The sequence below is a fragment of the Anarrhichthys ocellatus genome, unplaced genomic scaffold (genome assembly GCF_004355925.1).
Source record: "Anarrhichthys ocellatus isolate YVR2014 unplaced genomic scaffold, GSC_Weel_1.0 scaffold3, whole genome shotgun sequence".
Lineage (NCBI taxonomy): Eukaryota > Metazoa > Chordata > Actinopteri > Perciformes > Anarhichadidae > Anarrhichthys > Anarrhichthys ocellatus.
In genome coordinates, this window is record NW_022280033.1 from 2430121 (window position 1) to 2447966 (window position 17846).

At 41.0% G+C, this 17846-nt stretch overlaps 1 protein-coding gene across 2 annotated transcripts in view; it reads right to left on the reverse strand.

The window, feature by feature from the left end:
• nrg3a (neuregulin 3a) overlaps positions 1–17846 on the reverse strand; it is a 301861-nt gene that overhangs the window by 280655 nt on the left and 3360 nt on the right. The window lies entirely within an intron of this gene.

Below are 17846 nucleotides of genomic sequence, written 5' to 3' on the forward strand. Positions count from 1 at the left end.
GCTGTACATTTGCCAGATATGATGAAGCAAAATCACCCTTCACATTCTTCCCTCTCAAATTTAAAGTCAGCTCACATGCAAACCACCTGTTGTTGTAATTAAATCCCACTTCCTGCAGGCAAGTTGACAATGTACTCTTGTAAAAAGGTTGTACGTACTGTAGTATTTTCGACAGTTCGAGTCCGTTGCTAAATTGCCTTTGACATATCTTGAAGGAATTTGTAGAGGCAGGTTGTTAATTGGTCCTGTTCAATCATAGCCTCAATGAAACACAATCAGGTTAAACAATGGCTTTGGGAATGTGGAGCATTCATCTCCTTCAGGGGTGGAGCTTAGCTCTCGTTATGTCTGGCCCAATAAATTATGGCAGACCTAAAAACAGTGCAAAGGCAAAGAATGACTCTCGTGCTTGTGCAACTTGATCTCATGGGACGGCATATAAATAGCAGCACTTTAAACGGCTATTCTTAAAATACATATGTAAACAACGTAGAACGTATATATAAAGTATCATAATTGTAAAGTGTGTCACAAACATTACTAACTTCAAACTTTCTCAACATCACTTCAGGACACAAATAGAAGTCTCGTACACGGGATTTACACACTAGAGTTTAACATACTATACTTGTACAACCTGCAGGTAAGACACTCCTTCTAAAACAGACAGGCAGGAAGACAGCCATTTACATATATCTTTAATTCATCTTGCAACGCTTATAAATTGCTTGGAATTTACGTCAATGAGCTTGTCTTCCTGACTGCAGGATCATGACTTCACCAGGACTCATTGTAGCGCTGCTTATAATCCACTGGGGGCTTAGAAACAGTAGATATCTGACGGAGGGCCGTCCCTTTTTGCAAGTGAATCGAAAAGCTTTCAAAACTACAAACTAAGAACCCTACAGGGATGCCTGTTCTGCTATCTTTATGCATTGGACACACCTGTAAACGAGAGCTGTGTCTTTCACTGCTGCGAAGTAAATGTAGTCAATGGAGTTGGACTGAGTTGAAGTGGGTTTTGGTCTTGTCAAAACAGCAGAGAGCTAAAACATACAACCAATAAGGTGCCAACAAATCCTGCGGGGATGAAAGACAAATATTAGCTGTGCTTCTTCACATGCCCCGCAATCTGATGCCCAAAACTGGAAGGTTGGAGATGGAGAGCAAATATTAGAACACGCCCTGAAGTAGGATGTGCCGCACAGATTGACGGCCGCCTCTTTAATTTCCTCTTACTTACGTATCCCTCACAGAAAGCCATCTCTCATATGGACCGGTGTATCCCCATCATTTACAGCAACCTCATTGTTTATTTATGCAGAGCCACAAAGGTCTCAATGCAATGTATTGCTCTTTGTCGCAAAGGAGCAGTAACTGTCAGAGCTGGACGAGGCCTCGCATGCAAGCCGTACATCAACACAACTGCTGCCCAAAATCCCCCAAATGATCCTCTCTGGTGCCAAATAGGATGTGGAAGAGTGATTGAGAGGAGGGAGGGAGGGTTGATCCAGCAAATTAAAGTCTCAGCAAGAGAGAGAAGAGAGCAGGAGGAGAATGAGCGGAGGGAGAAAAAAAGCATTTCTGTAAAGGTTAATGTGTGTTTGGATGTTGGTTGCCGGAGGATATCTGCCACTAATGAGTGTGAGAGAAAAGTTCCAGAAGCAAGATGGCATTTGCCCTTATTTCTAATGCCAGAGGAGGGAAGGAAGCAAGTTAGAAATGAAGGAATGACCGATGGCTGGACAGAACGAAGGGGAGAAAGAAGGAAGGGTAGATTTTCATACAGCTCTCGCTATATATAGCAGATCTGACTGAACTGTTGGTACATTCTGCACACAATATATTAAGTCAGTGGACACAGACCCTGACTTTTGCCCATACATCTCTGCCTCTCGGCATTTTGTTTTGAAATCCTTTAAAGTATGAATAAGAATGTTATTTAGCCAATGTAAGTTTGTCTTCCTTTACTTAGTTCGTTATATTCACAGTCGTCTGAATTAAGGGCATCTGAATTAAGGGCTCGCCATCTTAGAACACTGAATGCCGAATAGGAAATGCACTTGTGCACTGTTCTTTAAGTCAGAGACGTGTCGTGGGAAATATTGCGGAATAGGATCTGCTCTTTAATTAAGGGAGCTCTTAAAGAATGTACATACTACATACTGTGTGTGCTTCTGCCTGAGCTCAGCAGGTAAAAAGGTGTAGCAAAGATTACTTAAGGTCATGTGTAGAACATTTCCAACTCAGGTTTCATGTTTCAATCTAAAATGGGTGAAGGGATTTATACAGGAAAAAACTTTTATTTATACATGAGAATTTTTTACCTTTTACATAACCAGCTCACATATCACTGCAGTGTGTTAACACATGGGAAACCATAATGGTTGGAATAGGTGTGTGGCGAATAAGGAGAGGCTCAAAGGACTAATGTGGAAAACGTACTACGCAGTGGGGAAGTGCGGCTCGTCGCAAAAATGCAATTTTGCTGCGGTCAGGAAGCGTGTTTGTGTTTGAGGTGGAAATAAATTCTTTGTATCATTGGTCAACATGTCAGAGGAGTCACAGGACTACGGATCGGTTGCAGAAATTCTCTGTCTCCAAAAGGTAAACTTTCCTCTACATCCCCGACCGCACTTCCCTGCAGAATCATTCCTCAGACGGTGCATGGCGTATCGCTGTAGGCCGCACTACGCCAGTGTTCTGGTGTGTTTTCAAAAGACAAAATTTAAAAAAAACACTGCTTTGACACTAAGCTGGACTATGAAAAGTGTAAGACTGCTTTGGAATGGTAAATCATGACACAAGGATCAAGATGAAGCAGATTGAAGGTCCACGGTGTCACTGACAAGGAAGCGGAAAGCCTTTTGTAACTGTAGAATGGTCGTACGTCTCCTGATTTTACATCTGAGAGGGAGGCTTAATGGTGAGTTTTGTTGTTGTAACTTAGAGGATGAGAGAGGAGGGGCAAGAGGGAGAGAGATGGAGCGAGGCAGAGAGAGAACAAGGTCAGTAGTGAAGTCACATTAATCCCATTGAAGTGCTGTTCAGGAGGTTAATGGTCTCTCTGTGCAGTGTGACGTGTGCATAAGTGAGCCGGCAGGAGTTTTAAGATCATAATACTGGATCAGACCTGACTTTTCTGACACTCAATCCGTATGATGTTTCGTTTGCTTTACATACCGCTTATTTAAGACTAGATGTAATATTGCTGCAATCCCTCACACACGCACACTTCAAACCGGTGTGCTTGAATGCTGGATACTGAATGAGACACCAAGACCAGGGCAGACAACACATGTAGCCATTATGTTTCTATCCAAATGTGAAATTCTGAACTGAAATTCAAGAGGACAATATTACATGACTAAGCGAGCTCCAGTAATCTATCATGGCACTTCACTGATCTTTCCGTCTCATCTAAGATATTAAAGGTATATGTGTGTGTGCTTCTCTGTTTACTGAAAACTTTTGTCTCCTCTGATGCACATGTACAATGTGTTATTTCTATCAGAGGGAGATGAATGAGAAAAAGCTGTTCATTTGTATCACTCTATGAATCAGATGATACTCTCAATACTGCTATGTTTTAGGGAATACCATGTTATATAAATCAGGCTATGAATGATAAATGAAAAAAAAAAACTTGATAAAAACCTTCAGAATATAGAATCAAACTGAAAATTGGTGGTATGTGCGGCAGAAGTGGAGATTTCTGTCTATCAAGATATGTATTGTAAAAGTATTAATTAATAATATAGGACGAGACTACAGATTACTTACATTTAGACAATACTTTTTTGTGTTTCCATCTAAATGTGTATTTAGGATGTTTTCTCTCCACTTGACTGTAAGGAGATGTTATGTAAGCAAATAGCCCAACACCTCCAAATTGAGCAGAGCATCAAAAAACACAATTTGTTTTGCCTTTAGTGTCTCCCCATAAAACAAAATAAGGAAATATGCACAGAGCAATAATGCACACCTGCTATCCTCTACAACAGGGAGAGGGTTATAACTATATTTAACAGTATAGGCCACTGAAAACAGTACAATCCTCACAGAGTGAACATCTTTACAAATGGGTGGGGAGGTTATCATGTACTGTATGTACATAATATTTTCCTGTGTAGCTTCTCTCACGGGGCATTGACATCCACTAACAGGCCTATTGTGTCACAGTGTAGAGAATGGGACATCTATTATCAATGCTGTGGTGTCCAAGTAGAATGTAAAATGCATATGAGTAGGTTTACTCAATGTACTTTCAACTAGATAATATATAATATATAGGGGGGCATACGCACGTGGTAGTACTACAGCGACGCGAGCTGCCAAATGTCAAAGACTGCACAAATGGGTTTGTGACAGACACAAGACAGAGCTGTTGTTTGTGTCGGGCATTCACGGTTCAGTTGAGGCGCCCTCTCTTACACGTTTTAGAGACTGACAGAGACAGAGCGGTTGAAGCCGACACAAAATGATAATTGAGAAAAGACTAATAAAGCAATGGATGTCATCTGAAGCGATGAGGTTATTCATGCAGATTATTTGTTGTTTAAAACATAGCATCAGCCTTTTTCATTTTATATTTATTCAAGGCCTTGGATATTCTACCATCCCTTATGGTTGGCAGAGTGAAAGGTAACAGAGGCTGGCTTCTACTAAAATAGTATTTGAAGCAGTTCCCTAATTCCCATTTTGTTTTTTTCTTTACATGGGATGTTGTTATGGAAATCTAGTCATGGCATTTACACAGTGTGTCATTTGTAGATGGTCAACATATCAAAACTTATTATCATCATGAATAGTCTAGCACTATTGAAGTCCAATACACAAGAAACCTCAAAGTGATGTCATGTAGGTTTAGCCGGTTTTGTGACCGAAAGCAGTTCTATATGCGGACGTCTAGCATTACAAATGTTGTGAAAGACAAATTATATACGTTTTAGAAAATTATGTTCGAAATGCATTTTTGGTCCGAATCCATTCTACTTACCGAAAACATTTTTCCAGAACCAGCCATCACAGAGTTTTGTTGCCTCGTGCATAAAAGAGTAAAATTAAAAATGATTTTCATAAAGCTTTCCACAAAGGAGTGACACACGAGAAAATAAACCACCGTCACCTCGATGCAGACACAGGGATGTTAAGTTATTGTGTTATACATAATATATTGGTATTGAATCCTGATGCTTCTTCACTGTTGATGTTTTGAGGCAAGGCAGGTGCCACTGCTCAAGAACACTTCTTTTGCTGATTCCACAAATATAAAAGGCATCATTTGTTATCCACTATTGGATATTATTTTAGTGGAAATTGCATTGCTATTGAAGTGATATCAACTGGCAATACAATAACAAGATGCAAACGTATCAATCCGATTGTGGATATTCTAATGCAGGGCATATAACAGTGGTGGTTACAAAATGTTTTTATACGGGAGTGAAATAGGAAAGTATGCGATAACTAAACTCTGCAGCGGCTTCAAATTATCATTCTCTGCCTCTTCCTTTACTCAACATCCCCTCTGGCCCAACCAGCACATCACACCCTGATTAGGATGAGTGACTTGCGCTGAGATAATTATCATCCGATCTAATTGCAGCTGAGTTGACGCTTCACATGTGGTTCATTATTTGAAGTGGGAGGCCGACTCCGTGTCCCTGCGTCCCCACTGACAGCTCCTGCCTGTCCATCTTCCTCTGTGGTCCTCTCAGGGAGCCGAGCCAGGAGCATGACGCCCCAGCTGTCTGTGTGTGGGATGGCGTGCGTGTGTGTGCAAGTGGTTTTGCATGTGTTGCAGTTAGTGTGTGTGTGTGTGTGTGTGTTTGTGATTTGTGAAACGGAGAGAAGACATGACCGAGAGCGAGAGCGAGAGCGGGCGTTGGACATCAGTCACTGCTGACAAGTGGCGGATGGAGTGTTGACAGCTCATGACTCTGACGTGTTCATCTCCGCAGGAACGAAGAGCATCTGAACTAGACGCCTCAATCGGCTTTTAACTGGATAAAAACGGTTATGTTTTCATATGACAACACAAAACCCCTTAATAATAATAATAATAATAATAATAATGATGATGACGATCAAAAGATTACAGAGTATTGCATCAAACCCCCGGAAGCGCTGCACCGCTTCAGGCAGTGCGCTGAAGTAACTTACTGTGTCATTCATGCATCGCTATTGGTGGCTCATACATCAGCTGACCGGCTACCAGACATATTTATACAGGTGCACCGAGCAGGTTCATGGGTAGCACAACATTTCGGGCCAAAAGAAGCACAGTGCCATACATTGTGGAGCTAATGTGATCTCATCCCTACCGGTCGTATTTTGGGAAGAAGCCCTGGGCATCGATATAGACGGGCATTTGCATAGTATCTTGTCGCATAAGGTACGTGGTTGCATAAGGCAAACTGTCTATTGTCACCATTCTGTTTGGCGATAGAGTGGGAAAAACAAATGATCACTTCATTACTGTGTCTGACTGAACTGCAGTTTTTTTTACCGCTGCTTGATCCGTTTCCCGTTATGGGTGCTCTACTTTCCTCCCACAGTCAGAACATGCAGATTAGCTGAACAGTGAAGTATAAATTGCCTGTCTGAATGTGTTTTTTTTAACTTCTGAGCTGCCTAGTGTGTGCCCTGCCTCTTGCTGAGTCCATGCTGGGATATGCATCAGCCCCCTGCAACCCAGCGCAGGAAAAATGTTCATCTTGAAAAAATAATGGATTGATGTACTTTCAGGTTTACTCTCCTCTCTGTTCCTACGGTTTCCTTTTATTAGCACACAGCGCTGTCACACACCATCTAATACAGTCTTCTGTCTTCATTTACTTGACACATACAGAAATGTATGCCTACTTTAGCAACACCCATGTGTGTGTGTGTGTTTATGCTACAAACATCTGGCTGGCACCAGCTTTGTGTTTGCAGATCTGTTGCAAACAAAGAACTGATGTGTCAATCCTCCCAATAAAAAAAGCACAAAAGCTTACTCTAGTGTACCAGCCAGAATCATACCGACCACAACTGTATCCGCGAGTGGGAAACCACAAATAAGAATGGCAAGGATTAGCAAATAAACTGAGTTTTGTCAGCTTTTCAAAGATACAAAGTGAACCATACTGTCAGTAATGTATTACATTTTGTTTTGCCAATGGATTGTACGGGGTCTGAGCTGTGACCTGAGGGAGATCACAGAGATTTTTTTTTTTTTTTTTAGCATGAACTGCCATCTGGCGTTACACACAAAAGCCCTGTTCTGACAGCATTGCTTTCTGCAGGGTAGGCCGGGTCATTTGTGTGTGTCACAGATGCACACAGTGAAAATTAATCCTTCCTCTTGCTTTCAGACAAAAACTCTGAGTGAATAAGAGTGAGTAATTTGTGAATTTTTTGATTTTAATGAAATGCAAGGTTGTTATAAGATAATGTAGAATTGTTTTTTGTATTATTATTGTACATATTTAGGGTTAGGGCTAACGTTTTAGAGCATATAAATGTATTTCCTTTGTAAAACTGATCAAAAAGAGCTTTGGAAAACAACACAGGAGTAAAGAACTGCATGCCACACGCTTACATTGTCCGACTTATGTTGGATGTGCTAGTTACTGTGACAAACAGACGACTATCCCTGACATAGATGTGCCACCGCTGCAGCTAGCAGTTCAGTTGCTAACAAGCAAACCATATTGTATCAGACTGCGCTTGCCACCTTGCAAACAGCTGACACTGCTAACCCCCTGAGCCCAATTCTATAAACAGCATTAGAACCTCGCCATCCATCACCCGCCACCAAATCAACTCCAGCTGGGTGTAATGTAAATGTAAATGAACTGAGTGGGCAGAGAGGAGAAGATGGAGGCAGAGTGAAGAGAGAGCTTAGCGTTGCTAGATGGATGAGAGGGGTTTGTTTCCTCTTGCCTTCATCTTGCCCAGTGGAGAGGTTTCCTCCAGCCAATTCTCCTCATTTCCACTCAATACATTTCTTCTTCTCTATTATTCCACTTCCCCTCTCCTCCATTTTTGTGTCCGCTCATTCCCTCCTCGCCTTTTACATTTTACTCAAACCTCACAATTCCATCTCCCTCCCTACGTCTGCTTCTTGTCCTCCTTCATTGCTTTGAGGACGATTGTACAATGCTTTCTCTTTTTGTTCTTTCATCTCCCTTAGTCAGTCCAAATCCTGAGCTCAGGAGAGAGGAAGCAAGGGAGTCCACCTGTCATCCGTAGAGCTGTGTCTCAAAAACATTTTAAGACAGGCAAACCACCAGTTTACCAGGCTCGTCAGAGGAAGTCTCTCTGAGGCAGCCGCCAGGAGAGTTTTAGGGTCAGGGAGAAAAAAGCAAGAGACAAAAAAGAACTAATGAAGAACATTAGAACATTGGTGCTAAAACGATTATTTGATTGACAGAAAACTAATTAACTAGGATTTTGATAAATGTTGAAGTCATTTCTCACAGGAAGATGACAAATATTTAGTTCCAGCTTGTGGCAATGTGACAATTAGCTACTTTATTATCTCTGTAAATTGAATGTATTCGTGAACTGTTTGTTGTCGGACAAAACAAACTATTTGAATTTGTCCCCAATGGGCTCAGGACTTCGCGATAGGCTTTTTGTCTTTCAGCATTTCATAGAACTAAAGATTAATCGATTAAAACCAAAACATTACTGACAGTTCGGTAATCATCTTAATATCCCACCAAAAAAGACAGGGATGAGTGAAACACGTTGACAGAATAATGAATACTGAGCTCTCTACTGACACTGTCTAGACAAACACGCACAAACACATGCTCCATGTCAGGCTCCAAAAGAGAAGTGATGTAACCATCTGCCTCAAGGACAGAGCTTTAGAGGACCAACACGTTTGTGTGTGTGTGATTGAGGTGTGTTTTCCTTCAAGGTGAAATCAACCTTCTGGAAAGCGTCCTGTTTCCTCTGGAAAACCTCCCGTGTGGTAACATAATAAGCAATGTGCGGTTTAACAGCTCTGATTTCCTGGAAATAAATAGCCTCCTTCATCTTTAGACTCACATTATAGGCCTCCAATTGCTGTTACTTAGCATAATAAGATACAGCCGAATGGCAGCATCCCCAAACCAAACCAAACATAGGAAATAGTGTTTCACTCAGCTTAACATCAAAAATCCTCCCTAACTGCAATATTTTCCAAATAAAACCATCTTCCACTGACACTAAAGTCTCCCTCTTGACCGTCTCCTCTGTGCTTCTTTCTGTGCTTTTTTGTTCTGTTTCCTCCAGCTCTGTCAGCTCCAAGGCCTCCACCAGAAAAGCCAGCTCCGCACAGCCTCCCAGAGAGAAGCTGGCAACAATCTTTGAAGCTAAAAATAACCGCAGCAAAATGCAGCGAGCTCGGGGATAATCAGAACCCACGCCCAAATGCTGGCCCGCTCGCTCCCTCGCCTGCTAAACTGCTGAGCGGCAAAAGAACCGGGATACAATCACATCAGGATCGATGTATCTTACATCTCTTACAGGGCAGAGGATGACTGAGGTGGCTCATATCCTCTGCTTGAAAAATGCATTGAACTTATTGAGTTGCCAGGCGCTGACACACTCATATACAGAGAGTCATTATCTATAACATAGAGAGAGGGAGGATCGCTCTCTCTCTGGTACTGAAGATAAAATGAATGGCCAGGAAAACAAATTTGTTAGATTAGCTCGAGGTTGCTCTTTAGTCATTTCAAAAGATCATTTACACAAACAATAGTGCATTGAGTCATTGGTAGAAGATTTCAAATCCTTTACTTAAAGGTGCTGCATTCAAAATTCAGAGCTTATCTATTGCCTCCGCAAGGCTCTCAACATGGCGACGACTGAGCTAGTTGTTTGCTGCTAACAATACCCTCGTCCTTTAAGTTCCTCTTCTTCTGTTGCAGTTTGGACAAAATGTGTTTTGCAGGGACACGGATGTCATTTTGAACAAAACTCTGGCACCTGCATTATTAAATTGCACTTGCCATCCATTACCACCAGTAAGCACCAATATTACCAAACCAACCAGGATGGACATTTTTTAGGATTATAACGTTAAAGTAATATACAAAAAATCATACCTATTGCAAAGAATGGTCCTTTTGAGAGTGCTGTGTTTTTATTCATAGAAGTTGGTTTATTATTACTGATGCATTAACCACTTTTTACTGCTGTACCTGGTTGTGCGTCAATTTTCACTATTCATAAACTCATCATAATATACGGCAGTGAGAGACATGAGGTGTGAGAGAAGGGGGAGGGGGGGGGGGGGGGGGGGGGGGGGGGGGTGGTCGGGTAGAGGAAGAAAAAATTCAATCAAACGGCTCAGCCATTGAAAGGAATGATATCGGACTTGAGCTGGTTCAGGCCTGAATTGTTGGGCTCCCAGCTCGCTCTGTGTACACTGAGGTTAAATAATCACTGTCTAAGCATTTTATCTTGGCTAATAGCATTGCTCACTGCCAGGTGCCAGCAGTATAATAAGCAGAAGGCTTTTCCACAGACCAATGCATCACAGGTGAATATGTTGTGCTTGAAGCGTAGAACTCGGAGAGGTCAAACTGTGTCACTTGGCTCATATGACCTAAAGTGGATGTCTACATATGTCAGTTGACAAGTTGTGCATCATATATTATAAAATCTGTGTTTCTGATGGACAAATACAAATCCATGGACAAACAAGGGTTCTAAATGAGATATACAAAATAGAGCAGGGGTATTCAATTAAAATTCCAAAAGGTCCGGAACATTAAAATAATATCTAACTTGTGCTATTTAGTGCCATATATATATTTAAGAAGCCTAGTAGTAACAACGTCTCTGTGTAGTCAACAACTGTCAAATCAAATAAAGAATATATCCATTATATTTTAACGATTTCTATTCTCAGTTTTCAAATTTAACTGAATGGATTATAAATAATACATAGAAATACATAAATAAATGTTCTTCTCTCATTTAGAGTAAAATAAGGGCTCCATCTAAAAATAAAATACACAAAAAAGAACTTGCATCTCAAAAGAAAGTGCTTGATTTTAGAAAAATGAATGAAAATGTGGCTGGAGTTAACTTTTTTCGTCTCTTTTGTTGACTCCATTTCACATCATCATGGTCTCAGTCAACTTTAATAATCTCTACACATCTTAACATCTTTCCCTCAGTTCAGACTGGAGTGGGTATGTTTGCTCACATGATTTATGTTTGGTCTCGTAGTGGCGTTTCACATTGGTGCTTTTAATAATGGCCACGGTATCTGAACATATGAGATGGAGTGGTTTTGTAGCGCCAGCAGGAAGAATGAACAATCGGTCCATTCTTTATTAAAAGCTCTGTTTTCGCGCTCCACTTTTCACGCCATGTGAAAGAGTTTCACCGACTCATTTACTCCTCCCACCGCCCCGTCTCTCCCCGGTCTGTGTGTAAATGTCGCTCGACTCACGATGCATTTTGGAATACACCTATTCGATTGGCTGAGTAGCGTCACGTGAGATGAGTTACATCGCATTCAATTGGTCGGTGTATGTCCTGGACTGCTGAACGAGTGCCGTAAAGACTAGAAAAGCTGCAGAGGTTAAAATAGAAGCGCTCCGCCAAATGTATAATTCTCAATTATCCGTCAGTTATAGGTCCGGGTCAGGATAGGTCAGCGTTTGGGTCAGTGGTCCGCCTATTAGTGACCCCTGCAACAGAGTATGGTAAATTCCAAATGATGGTTCAGGGTAGTTTGTGCTTACTACCTACCTGCCTACCTTTTCTGATGACGGTGTCGCAATTTCCTTGACATCAAACGTTGCTTGTCAGAAAATGTAAACGTACGTCATTTCAAGAACTAGAATAAAGGACCAATGTTATTTTTTTTCTGGTGCAACCACAGGTCAGCTGGGTTGCTGGAATTTCCTGCCCCCATTTGTCCCGGCCCACACTCCTCTGAAATAACTACAGCGAAACGAGTTGCAACACTAGCTGTTGGCCATGGTTGAACTCATCGGAGTCTGATATTTATTTGCTTACTTGTGTTAAACGGTTTGCTGCTGTAGGCCAGCTGACAGATTCAATAAGAGAGTGAGCCAAAGATGGGGTGTGGGAGAAAGGGCTGTAGATTATTGCCTCTTTGGAAACCTGTCTTATTTAATAACCCACAGAGATCAATATGTATTTCTTATATATGCTCCCTGATGTATCATAGCATTTGGAAACAAAAAAACTAGGCTTAACGCTTAATCTACATCTTGTGTTATGGAATCTTTCTGAGTGAAGACAAACTATGTTTTTATGGATAAGTTACTGCTCAAATAAGTTGTTATAACCTGAATTCAAAGAAAACCTTCATAGCAAATGCATGTGCCTAATACACAGCAATGTATGCAATTGGAATGTTTTACTCATAACAACTTTTTACCCCATGAGATGATGAATGTATGCCTGACAACTGTCTGTTAAATGTCAAGTAAGTTAAGAGATGACAAGGTTAAGACAAAGCAGACATTAATGGTTTGGCGTATAACCTGTTGATGACATCATGAGTCAGGCAGGGGGGGTAGTGGTCCCGTGCAGTATATTTAACCAACCTGTTTTTTTTATTTTCTAGTAAAAGGTCCGAACGTTCAGCCGTAGCAGTCTTCATTGTCTTTCATCAGAAAACCTCATTTCACATGAGCTTAGAGATTGGGGACATCAGAGCAGTTAGCTAGCAGGTGGCAGCCTCCTCTGGAGAGTCGACGCAGGGCAGGTGAATCCCAGAAACGGAATTAACTCGGCTTACATCTCGTAGGCTGCTACCTCCCTCCCCACTGGCTCCCACGAAATGGAGCAAGCCTCATCTAATCAAGGCAGCTGAAACCTGAATTCATTATTAAAAGCCCCTCTGAAGTTAGCGGTAGCATTTAACCACTTTGTACTTCATCATCGTCATCTGGACCGGGATGCTCGGGAGGGAAGGGAGAACAGTAAATTAAAAGGAGAGAGGCAGATGGAGAATTTCAACCTTGGCAGTCATGAAGCAATTTTTCTGAAAAGTTTTAAAAAATAACACCTTTGGACTTTCTTTTCTACCACCAAAAAGATTTCAGCCAGTGTGGGGAATGCAGAGGCCCTGAACACCTCCACTCACTGAACAAGTACAGTATGCTTTTACGGGGAATTGCTCAGCGTGGGATAATTCGTCAAAGGGCCATCTTTAATTATTTACACTTTCCGCTACATATTGAACATGTTTCTCTTTCGCATCATTAATAATTCATCCCTCTTCCCGCTGCAAGACATTTCATCAGAATGAATCAAAGTGACGTAACGCTTTATTCTCACAGCATCTTCCCCGAATTAAAATTCTCATCAGGACGGCATTTTTGATGCATTCGGTTAGTGGTCAGTCACAGCAGTCTCAACGACTGCATCACAGATAAACTGACTGAAGTGTACTGCATATTAAAAAGAAAGCAACTGATGCGATAGGTTGGCGCTCAAACCAAGTGGAACATGAGTAAAGGTTCCCAGGCATACTGATTGCAAGACTCTTCAGATGGGTGTGTGTTACAGGCCAAGTTATGTTTGAAACACGATAACTGTATGTCACGGTTACCACGGAATATCAGAACTGGTTGTACAGTACACAGACACAATAAGACTAGTTTTAAGACTAGTGTTTGTCTCCTTCAAAATGACTAACAGTGTGTGATATTAAATTAGGACCCATGGGAAGCATTTCATCTATTTATTCTATTTCATCTTTTAAACTGCATAGGCTGCAATTGGTTGATTTTGACCGGGGTCACCCAGAACCCCAATACATCAGTATTCAAAATCGTTATTTAAAAAGCTCTAATTCGAACTGAAACAGAAAACAATAATATGAAGTCAATGTGTAACAAATGACAGAATAAAGCACCTGTGAGATATGACAAAGAGTTTACCTCAGGGCTCAGCAGGGACCCCTGTGTGTATAATCATGGATTTATAGACTTTACTCAGGTTCAGTGACACCTCCCTACCTGCCACTCTACAGAGATACAATCCCAGTTCTATCTTCAGAAAATATCTCACAGTTTTACAGAGCACAACACAATATTCACACTAAGTATATCATGTGCCACATTTGAAATGTGTCATATTCCAGCCACCATTTCTTTCACACGTTGCTTCCCCCTACAGCTCTAATTTTGTCCTAAAAAGCTCTTTCAGCTCTAAAGAAGCAATCAGACTTGACGGATGGGGCTGATTTCAGGTCTTAATCACACAAGAGGTCACAGCTGGGTCATGTACATATAGACATCTATTGCTGTGGACACATCAGTGTGTACATGTGTGTTAGCATGTGCATGGGTACATTCCCTGTCACACACACATACAGAAACCCCATTGGGAACTGGTTAAGCAGCTCACAGAGAACTAATCCAAGTGCAAAGAACATGGACTCTACTATCTTGTTTAAAAACCTAAAAGCTCTCCCTTATGACATGATTAGTGCAATCATGTACACTGATGCCCTCAGTGTTGGCCAGCGGTGATGAAAGCCAAAGGGATGTTTGGGGTTATTTGGGAGTATTTTCTTTATTGATGAACTGAAAAATCAAAACTAAGAATAAACAGGTAAGCTTTCAAGCCACATATCCCATGATAAGTTCAATATTAACTTCAGTTGTAATAATTTGTATCTATGATTTTGCTGTGGAAATTCTGTAGTTGGGTACAACAATTAAAAAAATTGCCCCCATCAGGTTTCACAACATCTGTTTGTTTTTGTTCCAGTTGTAAAGATTGGGAGTTCATGGCTGTTTCGACTAAACATTGAAACCCATCCAAATGTTGCTTGTATTCTTCCTTCCAGTCATCTTGTGCTGAGGTGATTGGATGGAAAGGTCCGGGACTGACTTCTGGTATCGGTAGTTTGTTAATGGATACAAGGGACTCACAAGGTATATTAAGATACACAAAGTGCTGTACCAAACATTTTTTATCCCAGATGCTTCCATTGGATCAGGGCATTTTGCTGACATCAGCCCCAAATCATCCTGGCTTTCAGCAGATTTTTAGCTATGTACTGATCATGAAGAATAATATCCTCATAAAGAGTTTTGGCTGAAGCAGAGAACACATTTATGCCCATAAAGTCGACAAAACATGTATTTATGTACAGCAAAACTTTAGCAAATGAGTATGGCAGTCTGTATAATAGTTTATGCTTCACCTGATACATTTTTACAAGCATTTTGCCACAAGTAATTCAGAGTGAAGTTTGGTTAAAGTGCATGCATAATATGCCATAAATACTGAGAAAATAAATAGTTCCCTATACTAAACAAAAAGCAGCAGTAAGCGCTACTTGATTGTGTGTGATTGTGTTGTTAATATAAAGTATATGTCAGGAATTTTCATCTCAGGCAGCCTTGAAGGATCCTGAAACACAGCTAAAACATTTTCTTAAACATGTCACCTTTAGCATCATTTAATGAAAAAAACATCCCTCCACAGACCATCAGAACAATGATTCAGCAGGCAGGCGGCTTGTAAGCCCATGTAGAGTGTGTGTGACTGATAGGTGCGCTAATGTAATTCTGTTGCTTCCACCGTCATGGTGATGGGCTGCTAATCTGGATTTAGGTTTCAGGGCCACTGTCTGACTGAAACCTAATCCTACTGAGTGGCTCAGCACGGAGACAAAGACCTTAGACCACCTGCACCAGAACAACTTCTGAAGCATTGACCCGGAAATCATGTCAAAATCTACAATCACAGACCGGAATCTACCGACAATATAGGTTTTCTATATTTTTTGTATTGGGGACATATACAACAAATACAGTCCCAGTGCCTTATCATCACTGAATAAACCTCTGTAGGGGTCTCTTCATCACTACTCTGACTCATCTGGTATTATTTACTAACATTTGATAATGTCCTTTTTTATGATTCCTCTGCATGCTTATGACCTATTTCATTACCAGTTATAATTTTAGAGTCCCTCTCATTATAGAAGCAATGTAAGAATGTTGTGTCATCCAAATCGCAGCATTTTACAAAGAAATAATTCAAGTAGTTAATTATACGAACACTCATGAACCTTCAAATATTTCCATTTCAGTTTATATGCAGCGTTACTGCATTACCCATCATAACTTGTAATCTCAAGAGGGGCGAAGAATAAGGGCACACATCAGATTTTCAGTTCCCTTGATCCAACTGATATTTTCGCTGAGGCATCACCTGAGATTTTGCCCTGCAGTGCAGAGGTCACTTGGCTCCTTATAATGGTATCAACTCTCCCAGATCTCCTCCTCATTCTGCAGCGTATAACGTGGGGACAGCTAACTGTAAGACTCTGTGAGGTCCAAAAGTTTTAGAAACGTTAATCATGTTTTCAAAGTGGCATTTGTGTCGGGGGTAAGACGTCTCAACTATGATATCTTCCTATGGTTGTCAGATCTTGACTTTTTCACAGCTAGACTAGCTAGAATACCACCAAATACCACCAAAGCTACACTACACCAGGGGTTCTCGAGGTGAAAGTGCCATCCATTGTCTTCACAGAGAATAAGAGATGACTCCCATAAGAGTACACCCAAAGCTCTGATGGCTTTGAAGAGGTTGAGTCAGTTAAGAAATATGTATTATTTACATCAGTGAAAAAAACCAACATGTGGAACCAGCTTTTCAACTGTATAGATGAGTGAGAACACCAAACCCAGTGTGAGAGAAAAATCTGTGTCCATCTCTATTTGTGATCCACAAAGACAGGGGCAGCATCAATAGGAGCTCACAGATGGCCTACTATACTTAAATTAATAAAATGTTCTCCTTTTCTGAGAACACTGGCAATTCAGTAATACTGCAGAACACATTCATACATAATGGGATAGTTTTTGTAAAAATGATGGCCTTTTCAAATCAAAGCAGCATGTGGGTGGTAGAATAGAGGGGGTGGCAGGGTGAAGGGTGTTTAGGATTATCGAATGAGTCGGCCATTCTGTAGTGGCAGAACTTTCCCGGGCGAGCTGGAGGAGTGACATTTTCCCTTGGATATCTATCAGCTTAATGGTTTTCATGAGCATTTGCTGGAGATATTACATTATTTTTTTATGGTTAATTAATGAATGAAAGGATGATGATGGATGGCCCCCATTTTTCCTCCTGGTAATGAAATGATACACAATTTCCCCCTATGTTTCTAATTATCCGAGGGAACATTCCCTGCTCTCTGGTGTAATCGGGGGACACTTTCATTATCGCGGACACAAAAGAAGCAGCCACACCTTTGCAGTGAAGCAGACGAGCCACATCAGGTGGAATGGGGTGATTTAGTTTATCAATGATTTAATATAGCTGCCATCATGTGATCATGAATAATTTGATAAATGGCGGCCATTGTGTGTATCATACATTGCAACAGACTTTATGATGAGAGAATAGCAACAATACTCAAGTTAAAATCCCATTTAACATACAGTAGATGCATGTATGTAATCTAATTGGTCCAGACCTTGACATTAAGTGGTGTAATATCATGGCAATGTGATTTTAATTGTTAAGTTAAATTACAATTAACGACAAGGTTAGGATGCCTGCTCCACCTGTTTTCGTCAAACACTTGCTAATGTGAGATTTTTTTAAAGACATGGCAAAGAGCATGAGGTCACATTGTTAAAGATGCAACCCTGCCCTGTCCCTCTGCAACTGTATGGGCCCAGACACACGGACCAGAGACAAGGACATTACGAGCAGAGGGAAGTCCAGCACATAATGTGACACCATTTTGAGAGCAGAGAGATGTATCATGGAGGAAGCTGTGGGGATACAGTGTGTGTGTGTGTGTGTGTGTGTGTGTGTGTGTGTGTGTGTGTGTG